General features: G+C 43.8%; 1 long non-coding RNA gene across 1 annotated transcript in view; it reads right to left on the bottom strand.

The window, feature by feature from the left end:
- The window catches only part of LOC119362022, a 2,584-nt gene extending 1,055 nt beyond the window's left edge, over positions 1–1,529 (bottom strand). The window contains exons 1-2 of the long non-coding RNA XR_005173094.1: positions 1,004–1,529; positions 298–377 (exon numbers count right to left, since the gene is read on the bottom strand). This is a non-coding gene — a long non-coding RNA (uncharacterized LOC119362022). The remainder of the gene's footprint in view (positions 1–297; positions 378–1,003) is intronic.
- Positions 1,530–17,729: the final 16,200 nt, after the last annotated feature.

Raw genomic sequence — 17,729 nt, 5'->3', positions numbered from 1 at the left:
TTTGCTACACACGATTGCAGTCAGTGACTCAAATGTCTCCGATCAGAGGCAAAAAAACTAAACCTCCTAGATTTTCAAGTTATTTGAGATTCACTTGGTGTATCATGCCCATATTAGAGGCTCAAGGAATAGAAAATGAAGAAATATCTGGTATGTTACTCAAAGGTATGCTTTTTTGGAAATGTAAAGAAATAAACAGCTCAGAAATTAATCATATTCTTGCACTACATCATCTTAAAAAGTTAGTAACCAAGCAAAAAAAAGTACACACGGTAAAAACATAATTTTTCACCTCACCTGGTCAACCAACATAGCACATTAGCAGATCTCACGTGCTCAGAGTTTCAGATCCAACCATTTCCACCCAACTCCCCTGCCTACAAGCAAAAGAAAGAGAATTTGTACCAGCTGTGTCCAATGGGTCCAACAAGAATTGTTGTGACAAAAATAGCAAGTGCTATCCGAATTAAATGAACTACTCCCCCCATTCCTAAATATAACTGGAGGGAGTGGTACTATTTTCCGATAAAGACAATGAAAACATGCTGTTATGAATTGATGATTAGCATCAAGGTCAATCAAGATGAACATTATCTTCCAAGGGGGCATATTGATGTTTAGTATCTTGAATGAAAAAACATAACAAACTTTAAGCTTTGAAATGATGCAATCAAGCAACTATACATATCAGATGGTTTCACCATATTCTTCAAGTGCAAATGCTGCCAGTTTCCAACTGTTCAAGAACTTATGATGGTTTAGCAATGCGCAGGCAGCAATAGCTATAGTTATATCTCTGTTCTAGACTTAATTTAGCCTGGCAAAGATATAAGGAATTACATTGCCAGATTTCCATGAGATCACCAGACTGATTAAAAAACGAACAACTCAAGTTATACTTATATAGCAGTGGGCCCTTAATCGCATACACAATAAAACAGAAGCACATACTGATAGTAAGATTGGAATGGATCTTGTTACACGAAAGGTACAGCTGTATTACCTGCAGTATAGAAATTTCTGTAGGAATGGTGCATCTTGTTATGCCGTCAATTTCTTACAGAAAATCTTCTTAGCCGCATTGACTCAATTTGGAGCATGAAGTCGCCAATGTATGCAGAAAGAACAATCACATTTGAGTCCTCGTCATAGCCAGGATGTTGGGCCTTAGGAGAAGAATCGCATCTGTAGTCGGCGTGGAGACAATATTTCCCCATACACCGGACTCTGATAAATAGAGGCAAGCGAACGCCTCTGTGTGTCCGCCGCAGGTTAAAACCAATTTGAACAGGCTTGAGAAGCAATCGCCTCTCCTGCTCCTGGACGCCTCTCCTGCTCCTGGACGCGACCTCCCCGAGCTCCACCGGCGCGGTCGCCGGCGACGCGCTCCTGCGGGTGGCGGGATCGGCCCCGCGCGGGAGTTGGGGGCAGAGGGCGGACGCGAGGCAGGCCGGGGGAAGAGGCAGAGGGAGCAGGCGCGTGGGGCGGTGGGAGGTCGGAGCGAAAGGCGGCCGGGCGCCGGTAGCGGCGACGAGGGCGACCGCCGCCAGCACCTCCGAGCAGCGGCGGACGTGGAGGGATTTTCTTTTTCTTTTTCCAATGTAAAGAATACTAATGCCACAAAGGGGTAAAATGGTCTTTTCTGTTTGCGATTAGAGTATCATTTCCCAATGTGTTTCTCAAATTATTGTTCTTTCATATACATGGCACTCGTTTGTTTATTTCCTACTACTATGGCACTTCCATCGATTTTGGATACTGATTGTGTTGAGTGGGACTTGCAAGTACGTTTTTGCTCTTGGTGTAGGAATATAAAATGCAGTGAGTTAGAGGGTTGAATTGTATAATTGGAGGGCTGAAATGGGAATTATGGGACATTTTTTGGATAAGAAGGAATGAAAGGACTAAGATAAAACAATAACGACATGATAAGGTTTCCTATCGACTCCCTCTTTGTGTTACAAATCGATCGATTTGTTTCTAATAGGCCATTGTGGTTGTCAGGAGCCAAGAGGGCATCCCTTCAACGACCAAGTAGTTTTGCCTCGCAAAAAAAAAAAAAACCCAAATGTGTCTGAAGTTCTTTCAAGCCTAAAGCTCCATCAGTGCACTTATCAAATTACTATAACTCAGCTTGAGTAGTAGTCACATCAATCAACTGCAAGAACAACCAAAAATCAAATTGTACCAGTTGTAGTATCCTCCTTGACAGTGCCCGCAAGCATGCGCTCCACAATAGCAGTTGCAATCGATATGAAGAGATCATAAATGAAACGTAGCTACTTTCCCTTCACCTATATGTCCCGCACCGCAAAAACCATGTTTTGCATGCTGGTGGACATTACAAAACATGTTACTCCATGAGCAAAAGTCTTGAAGGACATAAACCCATCATGTGTGTCCAAAACTACAGATGCATTTTTCCTAGGTTGATAGTGTTTTTTGCTGACCCGGTGGTTTAAAGGCACATGAATAATTTCCAAATGAAAGGCACAAGACAAAGTTTCACAGAACATCATTAAGGTGCGTGTTTCCATAAAGCATATCAAATCATTTGCTAGCTGAATAGCCTCGGTAGAGCGGGCTTCAACAGTGAGATCTCTAAATAGTGTGTCTTCCTCATGTATGATTACCACAAACTCCAACTCTGACACACTGGATTGTTTTCTGCAACTTATACTAACCACGGTTTGTCGAGTGTGGTCGTTGATTTTAGTCCATGCAGAAGAAAGTTGAAATGCACCAAATGATTCAACCATTTTTTCTAAAGGATAGATAAATTGTAGATACATACATACGACAAAGTAAGAGCATTGGATTGTAAGTGTCTTTCTATATATTAGCACCGACCCAAAAAACTCTTTGAGTTTCACATCAAGGGTAGTACCTAGAATAATTCAAATTGTGCACAGTTACACAAGTACAGGAGCTTGATGAACATACAGACTAGCTCAATACTTTTCAAGAACACTACAATTCTTGTGTGTCTATTATAGCAGTGTTTGATTCCAAAATAAACAGTGTTGATGCACTACACATCGGGATAAGCAACCGAATCCTCAATAGTATCATAGTGGGTTACCTAATGTCATTCCTTTCGTTGCAGCAGTAACGAGGTTCTGGCTTCGATCAGATTGAAGCCAATGATCACCTAAACCGAAACAACAAGCCTCTAAAATGTACAATATATTTGTACTTTTATTTAATATTCCATGTCCATCAAGAAAGGTGCATAAGGCCTTTTGCACATGGCAAGGTGGCCGAGCTTGGAGGAGACATGGTTAAGACCTTTTGCACATAACCCGTACAAACAAACACTAGCCATGCGTTGCCCACCAACTTATCCACCCCTACGGTGTTGGCTTTATGTCTAGGTCAAGGGATTTTTGAACTTAGTACGAGAGTTATGCACTTGCAATTGAAGTGTTCTTTTGGAAGATGTTAAAATGGTATGCATGAGAAGATCTTACTTGTAAGGTGTTTTTTCTATAATATCTGCAAGGTGATCTTTCTTAAAAACTGACTTAACACAGGTGTTGGAAATGGTAATCCTAAACTTGAAGAGCACACTTTAATGCAATTCAGAACAAAAAAAATTGTGATGGTAAATCTAGAATTGGACTGACTTGAAAATGTATAAATCAATTCTTGAATTAAATACTCGCATCTGTAATATGGCACAATGTATACACAGTCAAAACAGAAAAGAAGTATCAGGACACTTTTAAAAGCTCATTCCACTGCATTAATTCTGTATGAATCTGATAGGGGATGTGAGAAAGCATTATCATAGTTGAGCACCAATGGTAAACTGCCCAAAAATTCTTTTGCAAGCCGAATCCTTCTCCAAGGTCTTGTACTCATGGTAGGTACCTACATGCTTATTCGCCAAAATCTTGTTGTCTTGCCTGCCTGATGGTGCATTTTGTGACTGTGAAGCCAGCTGAGATGGTGTACTATGTAGATAGGAAACTAGCGCCAGCATACCCGTTCCTCAAACTGTAAATTAAATGGTGTACGGTATCAGTTGAACTGAAATGTCCATGGGTTAAATGTGAGAAAAGGAAAACTTTTGATACATGTGTCACACTACCTTCTATTCGTTTAACTGAAGGTTCTAAATGTTGGTGGCGCATAAGCCTTAGGTGGTTGCGTCAATTAATTCATACTACGTATGTGAACACCCGGAAATCATGGTGTAGGACTGGTAGTATTGGTACATTTTATCTCTGGGGTGGTGTTGATATAGTTTTTGTAGCAAACAAATATGCTAAAATTGATAATGTTTAGTGGAAATAATGAACACATCCTAGTAGTAAACTAAGTAATTCCATCACTATAAGATCACTGGAGCGACAAAAAAACAAACAACTAAATTTTGTACTTATATAGATATTCGATTTTTAACTACGGGAACAATAAGACAACAATCATGTGCCCCTTTATGACCCTAAAGAAATTGATACAATACTCAGACAAAGAAAACCGATAGGATATTTGTTGCTTGTGCAATGTAGATATTACCTGTAGTATAGAAATTTGTGTAGGGATAAAAGGTCTCATCACTTATGAGATTTCCTTTACAAATATTTCTGATCTTCATTGACCCAACCTGGAGCAAGAAGTTGCCACCCGTCGTAGATAGTACAATCAAAATTTTCTCCTCATCATACCCTGCTATCAGTACCATTACAATTATGCAATCATGGCCCATTCCACGTGGAACGAGATGATCCTCCAATTCAATGGTTTTCTGCAGCAACATCCATCTGACAACTCCATCACAATCTGACTTTCTCTGCCATAATTGAATGGTTAAAAATGACAAAACAGCGAGTCCAAGTCCACCATCTTCCATCCGTAAAAGCTGAGAAGTCCCAAAGTCACGAAGATCCACATCACTTGGCATGTCAATCACACCAAGACTCTGCCTTTCCAGATCAAAGGCAAGGATCTCACCTCCATGAAAGTAAATTGCATTTTTGACCAGGATGTTGTGCCTTATGAAAATATCTGTACTCATAGTCACAATCGATAAAATATTTTCCCATACACCAGATGTTGAGTCATAAAGACAAGCAAATGTTTCCCTATCTCTGACACTGACCATAACCAATTTAAAAGGGCTCAAGAAGCAATCGCCGTGCACATGCCCATCTTCGGGGTTAGCTCAGAGCACCGTAGCATGACAAAATATCTCATGTTTGTACCTGATCGACTATGGAAAAGTCACACGCCGCAGTTGGCCAGTGAGGGGATTCCACATGACGATCTGGCGCTGACATGCATTGATTAGGACAGTGAGGCCGTGGCGGCATCCCATGAAGTGCCATTGGTCTTGGGGGAGGTCGTGGCCCTGTGGAAGAGCAAATCGCGTTGCTGGGATGCGGTCAGGCCTATCCAGGATGGGAGTGAAGGTGCGGCTGCCCCAGGGCACAACCGAAAAGAAGCCAAGAAGAGGAGGTTTCTGGTGGTGCTTGTGAAAGCGGCGGGGGAACTTGGGGTCAGAGAGGATGCGGTGCCAGCGTGTGCAAATAAGGGAGGTACGGGGGAGGGAGGATGGCTGGGGAGGGAGACGGAGGAGGATCTCCTGTAGGAGGTCCTCATCTTCCAGCGGATGCATCATCGATGAGGATTGGCGGCGGTTCATCCAAGCTAACCATCTTCGATCTGCACATGGATTAAAAATTCCCCCTTGATTAATAACACAAGATTCAAGATCCATGGTTTCGATTGAGACTCACCCGCTAGTATCTTTGGTGTTGGATCCATCATCAGCCCAGATCCATCCATCCGTGAAGTTAGGGTTCATACGACAAGAAGAGGGGGATGGGGGCACATATAAATAAACAGAAGAGAGGATTTCTTATTTGGCCGTAGATAGAAATATGGTTCTCTATTTGGCCTTCAAATAATTTTTATTCCATATATGGCACTCAGTCTATTTTTTTCTACTATGAAACCTTCGCCAATTTTTTCTACTAACAGCGTCAAGTTAGACTTGAAAAGATAGTTTTGCCCCAAAGTGTAGTATCTGGCAAAATATCATAGGAATACAGACTAGAATGTAAAATGCAGTAAGCTAGAGGGCTGACCGTAAAGCTTGGATAACCTGAGGGGTGAAATGGAAATTACTGGGACATTTCCATGGATATCAGAGAATGAAAGGACTAGAAAGAAACAATGATGAAGAGATAAGGTTTTCTTAAGAATGATCAATTTGTTTCTATACACAGACCACTACCGTCATCGAGAGCCAAGAGGGGGTTCGCGCTGCAGCCCTGGAGGTTGTCGCGCAAGCGATGGATAGCGCCGCCCTAGAGAGGGTTGTTTCATATACCTCCAACAACCAAGACACCAAGTATTTACGAAATGGTTTCAAGCCTAAAGCTCCAACAATGCACTTGATGTTAGAATGAGCGGTAGCTACATAAATCAATTGCAAGAACAACCATCAATCAGATTATACTCCTTGACAGTATACCCTCGACAGTAGAACTTGTTAAGGATACCAAGCAATCATTCACAGAACGTAGCTGCTCTTCCTTCACTTGGACATCCTGCATCATGGTCTTAAACTCATTAACAACCATGTTGGGCGTGTTGGTGGATATAACAAAATATGCCGCCAACAAAAGTCTTGAAGGATAACAAAATACCCATCTTGTGTGCCCAGATGCTGATTTGCCAGGTGGATAATTCTTCATTTCTCTCTGGACCGATGGTTGAATGAAACACCTTCAGACGAATTTCCTGATGAAAGGCATAAGGAAGAGTTTCACAGAACTTGTTAAGATGCATGTTTTCATAATAAAGCATATCAAGTAAGCAGCTAGCTGAATAGGTCCAGTAAAGCGGTCTTCAACAAAGAGATCTCATAATAGTGCGCCTTCCTCATGACTAGCCACAAAATCCAACTCTGAGTCTCTGACACATCAGCTTGTTTGTGCAGTCGAGAAGATCTTTGGGGTTGGTCTGGCTGGTATGTCGGGGTTGTGGCCCAGGGTGTTTGGCGCAACGGTCGTGGTCTGCGAGAGGTTGTCTCATGTAGCGAGAGCTACAAGGCGTCTATGTCGTGCGACGTTAAAGCTAGTGCAGGAGCGGGGGACGTCGGAGTGGCAGCTCCGTACACGGTGTTTTTTTTTTTGGTGCGACTGTTACCCAGTGTCGTCTGGTCGACCGAGGCTAACCTGCTTGTGCAGATTTTTGGCCCTGTTTTCCTGATAAAATGGATCACTTTGTTTGGCTTTTGATTCGGTTTCCATACAAAACGAGTTCTCCCACGGTGACAGTCTTAAAAAAAGTAACAACCTTTAGTTGTATGAGCAAGGTCTTTCCATACTATTTACCCAGAAAACTCTTTGCAGTGCAAATGAAGGGTATAGTACATTGATTTATTCAAACTGCACATATTTAAATAAGTACATGAAACACAATACAAACAAACTCAATGTTTTCAATAACACTGTAATTGTTGTGTCTATAATAGCAGTGTGTGGTTCCAAATAAACAAAATAAGTGCACTTCACATCGGAATAAGCAACAATGGGTTCTGTCGTTGATTAGATTGATGCCAATGATCTCCTGAGGGTCCTGAACTGAAACAGCAAGTCTCTAAAATGTATATCAGACTTTTATTGTATTTAAATTTCCATGTCTATTAGGTTCAAAATGATAATAATAATTCCATGTACGTTCAGCAAAGGAGTAATCAATTTGTATAATGTACACTAGTGTAAAAAACTTGATTCTACCAAAAAAGTCTCTCTCCCTGCTTTATAGAAAAATCAACAACCATAGAACCCAAAGCCTACAACATAGCATCACGACACACACACCTAAGGCATGATACAACTGTGCTAAGGAACAACTACACCACCCCAATCCACTCAAAGCAATCTAATGGTAGGCAATAAAAGCACGACTTGAGGTTGTCAAAGTCTTTCACCATGACCAAATTACCATGCAGAGACGAAGCCGCACCCAGGGACCCATGGACTCCAAGGCGTCACCTTCAGAAAGGGAACTCCATCGAAACCCTGCCACCTCCCAATCCAAAGGATGATGGTTTTCACCCTGAGGAACACAAAGGATAGAGCATAGCCGCAATGGAGCCTTTACAAAGGAGACGATGCTCGCCGCCACCGCCGCTGCTGCTATCAGCCAGGCCAAAAGCCAGAGAGGATGTACCCTGATATGCACTCTCTGCCTCCGAACCGTGGTATGACCATTCATCAAAACACAACCGCACCATCGCTATCGCACGCCGAAACAGCCACCACGCTAGCCACACGGCCATGGCAGCCAGCCCACACCCGAGCCATGAGCTCCACCGATGAGCACCGGGACCTCCACCACCAGGGCCGCCGCCACGGCACACGTACACCACCGACCGGTGTAGGGCAGTACGCCCCTTCTTCCACTCCAAAATGAGCCACTTGGAAGGAAGGGGCCCAGCCAGCGAGACCCAGGCAGGGGAGGTCACCGGCAGCCGCCCCACCATTCCACCAGGGACCAGGGCCACTGTCACGACTGATCTGACCTCACTAGATCTCGGACAGGAGGCCCTGGAACTCCACTGCCATCACCGGCTGGCCCTCGATGTGTTGTGCATTGAGCTACCGTCACTTCCCGTCAGGGTCCGCTATCGGCAGCTGAATAATTCAAATTCAAATTGTTCATGGTTAGGTACGTACAGAAACCTGATGAATACACAAACTAGCTCAATATTTTTGAACAATGCAATTCTTGTATGTCTATTATACCAGTGTGTGGTTCCAAATAAATAGTGTAGATGCACTTCGCATTGGAATAAGGAGCTGAACTCTTGAAAGTACTGAACTGGGTTACCAATTGTCATTCCTCGCAGCAGCAATGAGGTTCTCTCTTCAAACGGGTTGATGCCAGTGATCACCTGTGTTAGACATATAGATATATTCTGTTGTAATCTCAAACTCAAAGTTTATCTCTCTCTCTCTCTCTCTCTCTCTCTCTCTCTCTCTCTCTCTCTCTCTCTCTCTCTCTCTCTCTTGTAACAGACTGTATCCTAGCGATCGGTCCTTCTTGTAAGCCACGACAAGGGGTTGTTCCTGCCTCGAATCAATATATAGATGCGGCTCCTCCAAGGAGGAGTATGAACGCTTCCACTATTTCCTACATGGTATACAGAGCCAACCTCTTCCAATCAATCTAGCGTCCTCTTCTCCATAGAAAACCAATCCGCCATGTCTTCCTCTTCTCCTGTCGCCCTGAATCTTGGAGCGCCACCCACCGAGAAGCCAACGAGGGGAAACTTCCTCCTCTGGAAGGCCCAGGTCATGCCGGCCCTGCGAGGAGCGCAGGTCATCGGACTCCTGGATGGCACCGATGCAGCGCCCCCGAAGATGGTGGAGCAGCAGCAGTTGGATAAGGGCACAATCATGGTGCCAAATCCGGTCTACGGACCATGGATGTCGAAGGACCAACAATTCCTCAACTATCTGTTGAATTCCCTCTCCATGGAGATACTTGCACAAGTCGTCGGTAAGGAAAATACCTTAGATTTGTGGAATGCACTTAGGACCTTGTTCGCTTCACAGTCACAGTCTCGGATCACGAACTTGAGAATCGCCATCTCCAACACCAAGAAGGGAACCATGTCGAGCACTCTGTTTATGGCCAAGATGAAGAGTCTAAGAGATGAACTGGTTGCTGCTGGTCGGCCCGTCTCTGATCTAGAGATGGTCGACTACATCCTAGCTGGGCTTGATCGTGACTACGATCCAGTAGTTGCAGCGGTCGGCGCCATAAAGAATTCAATATCGGTTGATGATTTGTTTGCACAGATCGCTGCCTTTGATCAGAGGATGGATATGCTCGGAGATGCATCTACTAGCGGCTATCATGCATCCGCCAACGTGGCCTACAGAGGGCGCGTCCAGGATCGGGGCAAGGGCCCTCATGGCCGAGGTTCCAGAGGGCATGGACGAGGGTAGCACCCCTCTCCTTCTCGAACCCGTGGTGGTGGTGGCGGCGGCTACCACCAGCGACCACGACAGCAACAACATCAGCAGGATCGGGACTTCCCTGAATGCCAGATCTGCTACAAGCATCATGCTGGCGGCGCTAGGGCGTGGCATCATTATGATGAGGACAACCATGAAGAAAAATGGGCCAACGCCGTCACCACTAACTCTTATGGTACTGACACTAATTGGTATGCAGATTCAAGCGCAACCGAACACATTACCGGGTAACTCGACAAGCTGACAATGAGAGAGAAGTATCATGGTGGTGATCAAGTGCACACGACGAGCGGTTCTGGTATGGAAGTCACTCATGTTGGAAATTCAGTTGTTAAAACCCCCATTAAAAATTTGCATCTAAATAATATTCTGCATAGCCCTCGAGCATCAAAAAATCTTGTTTCAGTTCATCGCTTTACCCTTGTAACAATGTACTCATCATATTTTATCCCTACTCTTTTGTTATCAAGGATTTGACAACGAGGAGAGTCATCCTTAAAGTGTGAGGGAGACCTCTACCCACTCATATCATCATTGTCATCATGGTCTAATAAACAAGCATGGAGTGTCACCAAGCCAACTTCAGCAAAGTGGCACAGTCGCTTGGGTCATCCATCTTCTGCTATCGTTCAACATCTCCTTCAAAAATGAGCTTCCCTATGAGTCTAGTGTTGAGTCAGTTTGTGATTCCCGTCAACAAGCTAAAAGCCATCAATTGCCTTACCCTATCTCTACTAGTGTATCCGCAGCTCCATTGCAACTTATTTTTTCAGATGTGTGGGGGCCAGCCCCCACTTCAGTTGGTAGATTCTCATATTATGTAAGCTTCATTGATGTCTATAGCAAATCTACTTGGATTTATTTGTTAAAGAGACGATCCAATGTTTTCCAAGTCTTTAGCAATTTCCAAAATCTTGTTGAGCGCCAATTGAACTCCAAAATTCTTGCCATGCAAACTGGCTGGAGTGGTGAGTATGAGAAACTTAATTCCTTCAATTTTTTTGGAATATCACAACATGTGTCTTGTCCTCATGCTCACCACCAGAACGACTCAGTGGAACGAAAACACCGCCATGTTGTTGAAGTGGGACTAGCATTGCTAGCTAATTCTTCTATGCCTCTAAAATTCTGGGATGAAGCCTTTTTAACGGCTACATATCTCATCAATATTCGTCCTAGTAAATTCATAAAATTTGAGGCTCCTAATACACGACTTTTTGTCATTACTCCTGATTACACATCCCTTCGCATCTTTGGTTCTGCCTGCTGGCCAAACCTTAGACCATACAATACACGCAAACTTGCATTTTGTTCCAAAAAATGTGTTTTCGTAGGTTATAGTCCTATGCACAAGGGAGTAAGATGACGTGATGTTTCCACAGGCAGAGTCTACATCTCCAGAGATGTCGTGTTCGATGAATATGTTTTTCCTTTCGAAACCCTCCATCCAAATGCCGGTGCCCTTCTCTGTAAGGAAATTCTTCTTCTTCCACATGACCTCCAGAGTTCTGATCACGGAGGAGACAACTGCAATGCCCAATGTGATAATAACCATGATAGCTCTAGTCTCTCTCTTATACCTGTGCAGGTCTCTGAAGAAAACAGAGCAGAAAATGGTCAAAATGATCAAAATCTGGCAGAAAATGATGCGATATTTCATGTGGATGGAGAAGAGGGAGAAGGCGCACAGAACAAGGAGGATCTGGCGGCGCCTGGCACGCCTGCGCGTCGATCAGCGTTGGATCACGTGTGATCGGCGCTCGATCCCATGCCTGGCAGCAGACAACGGGGCAGGGCAACATCGGTCCAGTCCGGCGCGACCACGTCATCACGCGGTGGAACGGGCACGCGCATGCGACCGACTGCGCCAGATCCGGTTGGCGCCACAACGTCAGGTCTAGGATCTCCTGCCCAGGTAACCAGTGCGACCTCCTCCGGTGGAAATACAGATCTAGCCACACCGGAGGCCACTGGATCGCCTACATCACCTCAAGCGGGATCTTCTGCATCAAATCTGGAGGGATCTTCGGGATCTTATGCGGTCAGCCGAAATGTGCAACCTCATGTGCAACAGCAATAAGTTAACACTTCATGGGCCATGACCCGGTTGCAGAAAGGTATTAGAAATCCGAAAATAAGGACTGATGGAACTATACCATATAGTATGCTATGTATTTCAGGTGAACAAAAAAAGTTGGATGATGCGCTTGGGGACTCCAGATGGAAAAAGGCAATGGACTAAGAATATGATGCACTTATGCAGAACAAAACATGGCATCTGGTGCCAAACCAGAGAGGTAAAAATATTATTGATTGCAAATGGATATACAGAATCAAAAGAAGGCAGATGGCTCCATTGACAAATACAAGGCACGTCTATTTGCAAAAGGTTTTAAGCAATGCTATGACATTGATTATGAGGATACTTTTAGTCCTGTTGTAAAAACTGCAACTATACGACTTGTTCTAGCTATTGTTGTGTCCTGGGGATGGAGTCTGAGACAGCTAGATGTACAGAACGTGTTTTTGCATTGTGTTCTAGAAGAGAAGGTTTATATGAGGCAACCACCTGGGTATGAAAACAAACAGACACCTCATCATGTGTGCTAACTTGACAAGGCATTGTATGGCCTGAAACAGATGCCTCGAGCATGGTACTCCAGGTTGAGTTCAAAGTTGAAACAACTTAGTTTTATTGCATCTAAAGCTGAAACCTCTCTATTCATTTGCAACAAGGCAAACACTGTCATTTTTGTGCTCATCTATGTTGATGATATCACAGTTGCAAGTTCCTCACAGAGTGCCACTAATGCTCTTCTGCATGATCTAAGTTCAGAGTTTGCCTTAAAAGATCTTGGTGACTTACATTTCTTCCTAGGCATTGAGGTTAAGAAGATTCAAGATGGCATAGTATTGAATCAAGAAAAATATGCCACTGAACTTCTGACTCGCATGGGAATGAAGGACTGCAAACCTTCACCCACACCATTATCCTCTTCGGAACAACTTTCAGCACATGAAGGGGAGTCACTTAAGGAAGAAGAAAGCTCAAGGTATAGAAGTTCTGTTGGAGCACTACAGTACTTGACTTTGACACGACCAGATATTTCTTTTGCTGTTAACAAAGTGTGTCAGTATCTACATGCTCCTACCTCTATTCACTGGACAACTGCAAAGAGAATTGTACGAATGTCAAGCATACTGGAGGGACTTCAGTTCAGACGTTCTAATTCTACACTTGTCAGTGCATTTTCTGATGCTGATTTGCCAGGCTGTAGTGATGATAGAAAGTCAACTAGAGGGTTTGTTGTTTTCTTTGGATCTAATCTTATTTCTTGGAGTGCCAGAAAACAAGCTATAGTGTCAAGGTCAAGTACATAAGCTGAGTACAAGTCCCTGGCAAATGCTACTGTTGAGATCATTTGGTTGGAATCTTTGCTTGCAGAACTGAGATTAAAGCAAAAACGCATTTCATGCTTGTGGTGTGACAACTTGGATGCTACCTATCTATCAGCTAACCCTGTCTTTCATGTTAGGACAAAGCACATTGAAAGGGACTTTCACTTTGTACGAGAAAGGGTTGCAGACAAGAAGTTGGAGATATGCTTCATTCCTTCCAAAGATCAAGTTGCAGATGGTTTCACTAAAGCCTTGTCAGTCAAGCCATTTGAAGCATTTAGGAACAATCTTAATTTAGGATAGTTGAGATTAAGGGAGGGTGTTAGACATATAGATATATTCTGTTGTAATCTCAAACTCAAAGTCTATCTCTATTTCTCTCCCGTAACCATCTGATCTCTCTCTCCTGTAGCAGAACGTATCCTAGCAATCGGTCCTTCTTGTAAGCCACGACAAGGGGTTGTTCCTGCCTCGAATCAATATATAGATGCGGCTGTTGGGGAACTTAGCAGAAATTCAAAATTTTCTACGCATCACCAAGATCAATCTATGGAGTCATCTAGCAATGAGAGAGATGAGTGCATCTACATACCCTAGTAGATCGCGAGCAGAAGCATTCAAGAGAATGGGGTTGAGGGAGTCGTACTCGTCATGATCCAAATCACCAAAGATCCTAGTGCCGAACGGACGGCACCTCCGCGTTCAACACACGTATGGTTGGGGAAGACGTCTCCTCCTTCTTGATCCAGCAAGGGGGAAGGAGAGGTTGATGGAGATCTAGTAGCACAACGGCGTGGTGGTGGAAGTAGCGGCGATCTCGGCAGGGCTTCGCCAAGCTCAGCGAGAGGGAGAGGTGTTACGGGGGGAGAGGGAGGCGCCAGGGACTAGGGTTCGGCTTCCATCCCTCCCCCCTCTTTATATAGGGGCCATGGGGGGCACCGGCCCCCTAGAGATCTAATCTCAAGGGGGGGGCAGCCAAGGGGGGGACTTGCCCCCCAAGTCAAGTGGGGCGCCTCCTACCCCTAGGGTTTCCAACCCTAGGCGCAGGGGGAGGCCCAAGGCGGGCGCACCAGCCCACCAGGGGCTGGTTCCCTTCCCACTTCTGCCCATGTGGCCGTCCGGGATAGGTGGCCCCACCCAGTGGACCCTCGGGACCCTTCCGGGACAGCTCTCCGGCCAAGAACCAACAGCGGGATCTGGATACCCATGTTGGCTCCCACATGTTCCACGATGATCTCATCGAATGAACCACGATGTCGAGGATTCAGGTAATCCCGTATACAATTCCCTTTGTCAATCGGTATGTTACTTGCCTGAGATTCGATCGTCGGTATCCCAATACCTCATTCAATCTCGTTACCGGCAAGTCACTTTACTCGTTTCATAATGCATGATCCCGTGACTAACTACTTAGTCACATTGAGCTCATTATGATGATGCATTACCGAGTGGACCCAGAGATACCTCTCCGTCTCACGGAGTGACAAATCCCAGTCTCGATTCGTGCCAACCCAACAGACACTTTCGGAGATACCCGTAGTGCACCTTTATAGCCACCCAGTTATGTTGTGATGTTTGGCACACCCAAAGCATTCCTACGGTATCCGGGAGTTGCACAATCTCATGGTCTAAGGAATTGATACTTTACATTAGAAAAGCTTTTAGCAAACGAACTACACGATCTTGTGCTATGCTTAGGATTGGGTCTTGTCCATCACATCATTCTCCTAATGACGTGATCCCGTTATCAATGACATCCAATGTCCCATGACCATCTGTTGATCAAAGAGCTAGTCAACTAGAGGCTCACTAGGGACATGTTGTGGTCTATGTATTCACACATGTATTGCGGTTTCCGATCAATACAATTATAGCATGAATAATAGACAATTATCATGAACAAGGAAATACAATAATAACCATTTTATTATTGCCTCTAGGGCATATTTCCAACAGTCTCCCACTTGCACTAGAGTCAATAATCTAGTTCACATCACTATGTGATTGTAATGAATCAACACCCATGGGGTTTGATCATAACTCGCTTGTGAGAAAGGTTATTAGTCAATGGATCTGAACCTTTCAGATCCGTGTGTGCTTTGCAAATCTCTATGTCATCTTCTAGATGCAGCTACCACGCTCTATTTGGAGCTATTCCAAATAACTGTTCTACTCTACGAATCCGGTTTACTACTCAGAATAATCCGAATTAGTGTCAAAGTTTGCATCGGCGTAACCCTTTACGACGAACTCTTTTACCACCTCCATAATCGAGAAAATTCCTTAGTCCACTAGTTACTAAGGATAAGTTTGACCGCTGTCCTGTGATCTATTCCTGGATCACTCTTGTACCCCTTAACTGACTCATGGCAAGGCACACTTTAGGTGCGGTACACAGCATAGCATACTATAGAGCCTATGTCTGAAGCATAGGGGACGACCTTCGTCCTTTCTCTCTCTTATGCCATGGACATGTCTTGAGTCTTACTCAATATTCACACCTTACAACACAGCAAAGAACTCCTTCTTTGCCGATCTATTTTGAAATCCTTCAAAATCTTGTCACGGTATGTATTTATTTGAAAGTAATATTAAGCGGTTTTGATCTATCCTTATAGATCTTGATGCTCAATGTTCAAGTAGCTTAATCCAGGTTTTCCATTGAAAAACACTTTTCAAATAACCCTATATGCTGTCCAGAAATTCTACATCATTTCTGATCAACAATATGTCAATAACATATACTCATCCGAAATTCTATAGTTCTCCCGCTCACTTCTTTGGAAATACAAGTTTCTCGTAAACTTTGTATAAACCCAAAATCTTTGATTATCTCATCAAAGCGTACATTCCAACTCCGAGATGCTTACTCCAGTCCTTAGAAGGATCGCTGGAGCTTTGCATACTTGTTAGCATCTTTTAGGATTGACAAAACCTTTTGGTTGTATCACATTCAACCTTTCCTCAAGAATATCATCGAGGAAACAATATTTTGACATCCTATCTGCAAGATTTCATAAATCATGCAATAACTGCTAATATAATTCCAACAGACTATTTAGCATCGCTACGAGCGAGAAAGTCTCATCGCAGTCAACTCCTTGAACTTGTCGGAAAACATCTTAACGATAAGTCGAGCTTTCTTAATGGTGACACTTACCATCATTGTCCGTCTTCCTTTAAAAATCCTTCTGTACTCAACAACCTTACGACCATCGAGTAGTTCTGCTAAAGTCTACACTTTGTTTTCATAAATGGATCCTCTCTCGGATTTTATGGCCTCGAGCCATTCATCGGAATCCGGGCCCACCATCGCTTCTCCATAGATCGTAGGTTCATTGTTGTCTAGCAACATGACCTCCAAGACAGGATTACCGTACCACTCCGAAGCAGTACGCGTCCTTGTCGACCTACAAGGTTCGGTAGTGACTTGATCCAAAGTTTCATGATCACTATCATCAGCTTCCACTTCAATTGGTGTAGGTGCCACATGAACAACTTCATGTGCCCTGCTACACACTAGTTGAAGTGATGGTTCAACAACCTCATCAAGTCTCCACCATCCTCCCACTCAATTCTTTCAAGAGAAACCTTTCCTCGAGAAAGGACCCGTTTCTAGAAACAATCACTTTTGCTTCCGGATCTGAAATAGGAGGTATACCCAACTATTTTGGGTGTCCTATGAAGATGTATTTATCCACTTTGGGTTCGATCTTATCAGGATGAAACTTTTTCACATAAGCGTCGCAACCCCAAACTTTCAAGAAACGATAGCTTAGGTTTCTCTAAACCATAGTTCATACGGTGTCATATCAATGGAATTACGTGGTGCCCTATTTAAAATGAATGCGGTTGTCTCTAATGCCTAACCCATGAACGATAGTGGTAATTCGATAAGAGACATCATGGTATGCCCCATATCCAATAGGGTGCATCTATGATGTTCGGACACACCATCACACTATGGTGTTCCAGGCGGTGTTAGTTGTGAAACAATTTCCACAATGTCTTAATTGTGTACCAAACTCGCAACTCAGATATTCATCTCTATGATCATATCATAGACATTTTATCCTCTTGTCACGAAGATCTTCAACTTCACTCTGAAATTACTTGAACCTTTCAATAATTCAGACTTGCGTTTCATCAAGTAAATATACTCAGCATCTACTCAAATACTCTATGAAGTAAGAACATAACGCCATCCATTGTGTGCCTCAGCACTCATTGGACTGCACACATCAAAATGTATTACTTCCAACAAGTTGCTTTCTTGTTCCATTTCACTGAAAACGAGGCCTTTCAGTCATCTTGCCCATGTGGTAT

Source organism: Triticum dicoccoides, chromosome 2B (genome assembly GCF_002162155.2).
Source record: "Triticum dicoccoides isolate Atlit2015 ecotype Zavitan chromosome 2B, WEW_v2.0, whole genome shotgun sequence".
In the NCBI taxonomy this organism is placed as follows: Eukaryota; Viridiplantae; Streptophyta; class Magnoliopsida; order Poales; family Poaceae; genus Triticum; species Triticum dicoccoides.
This window is presented reverse-complemented; position numbering and strand designations above follow the sequence as displayed.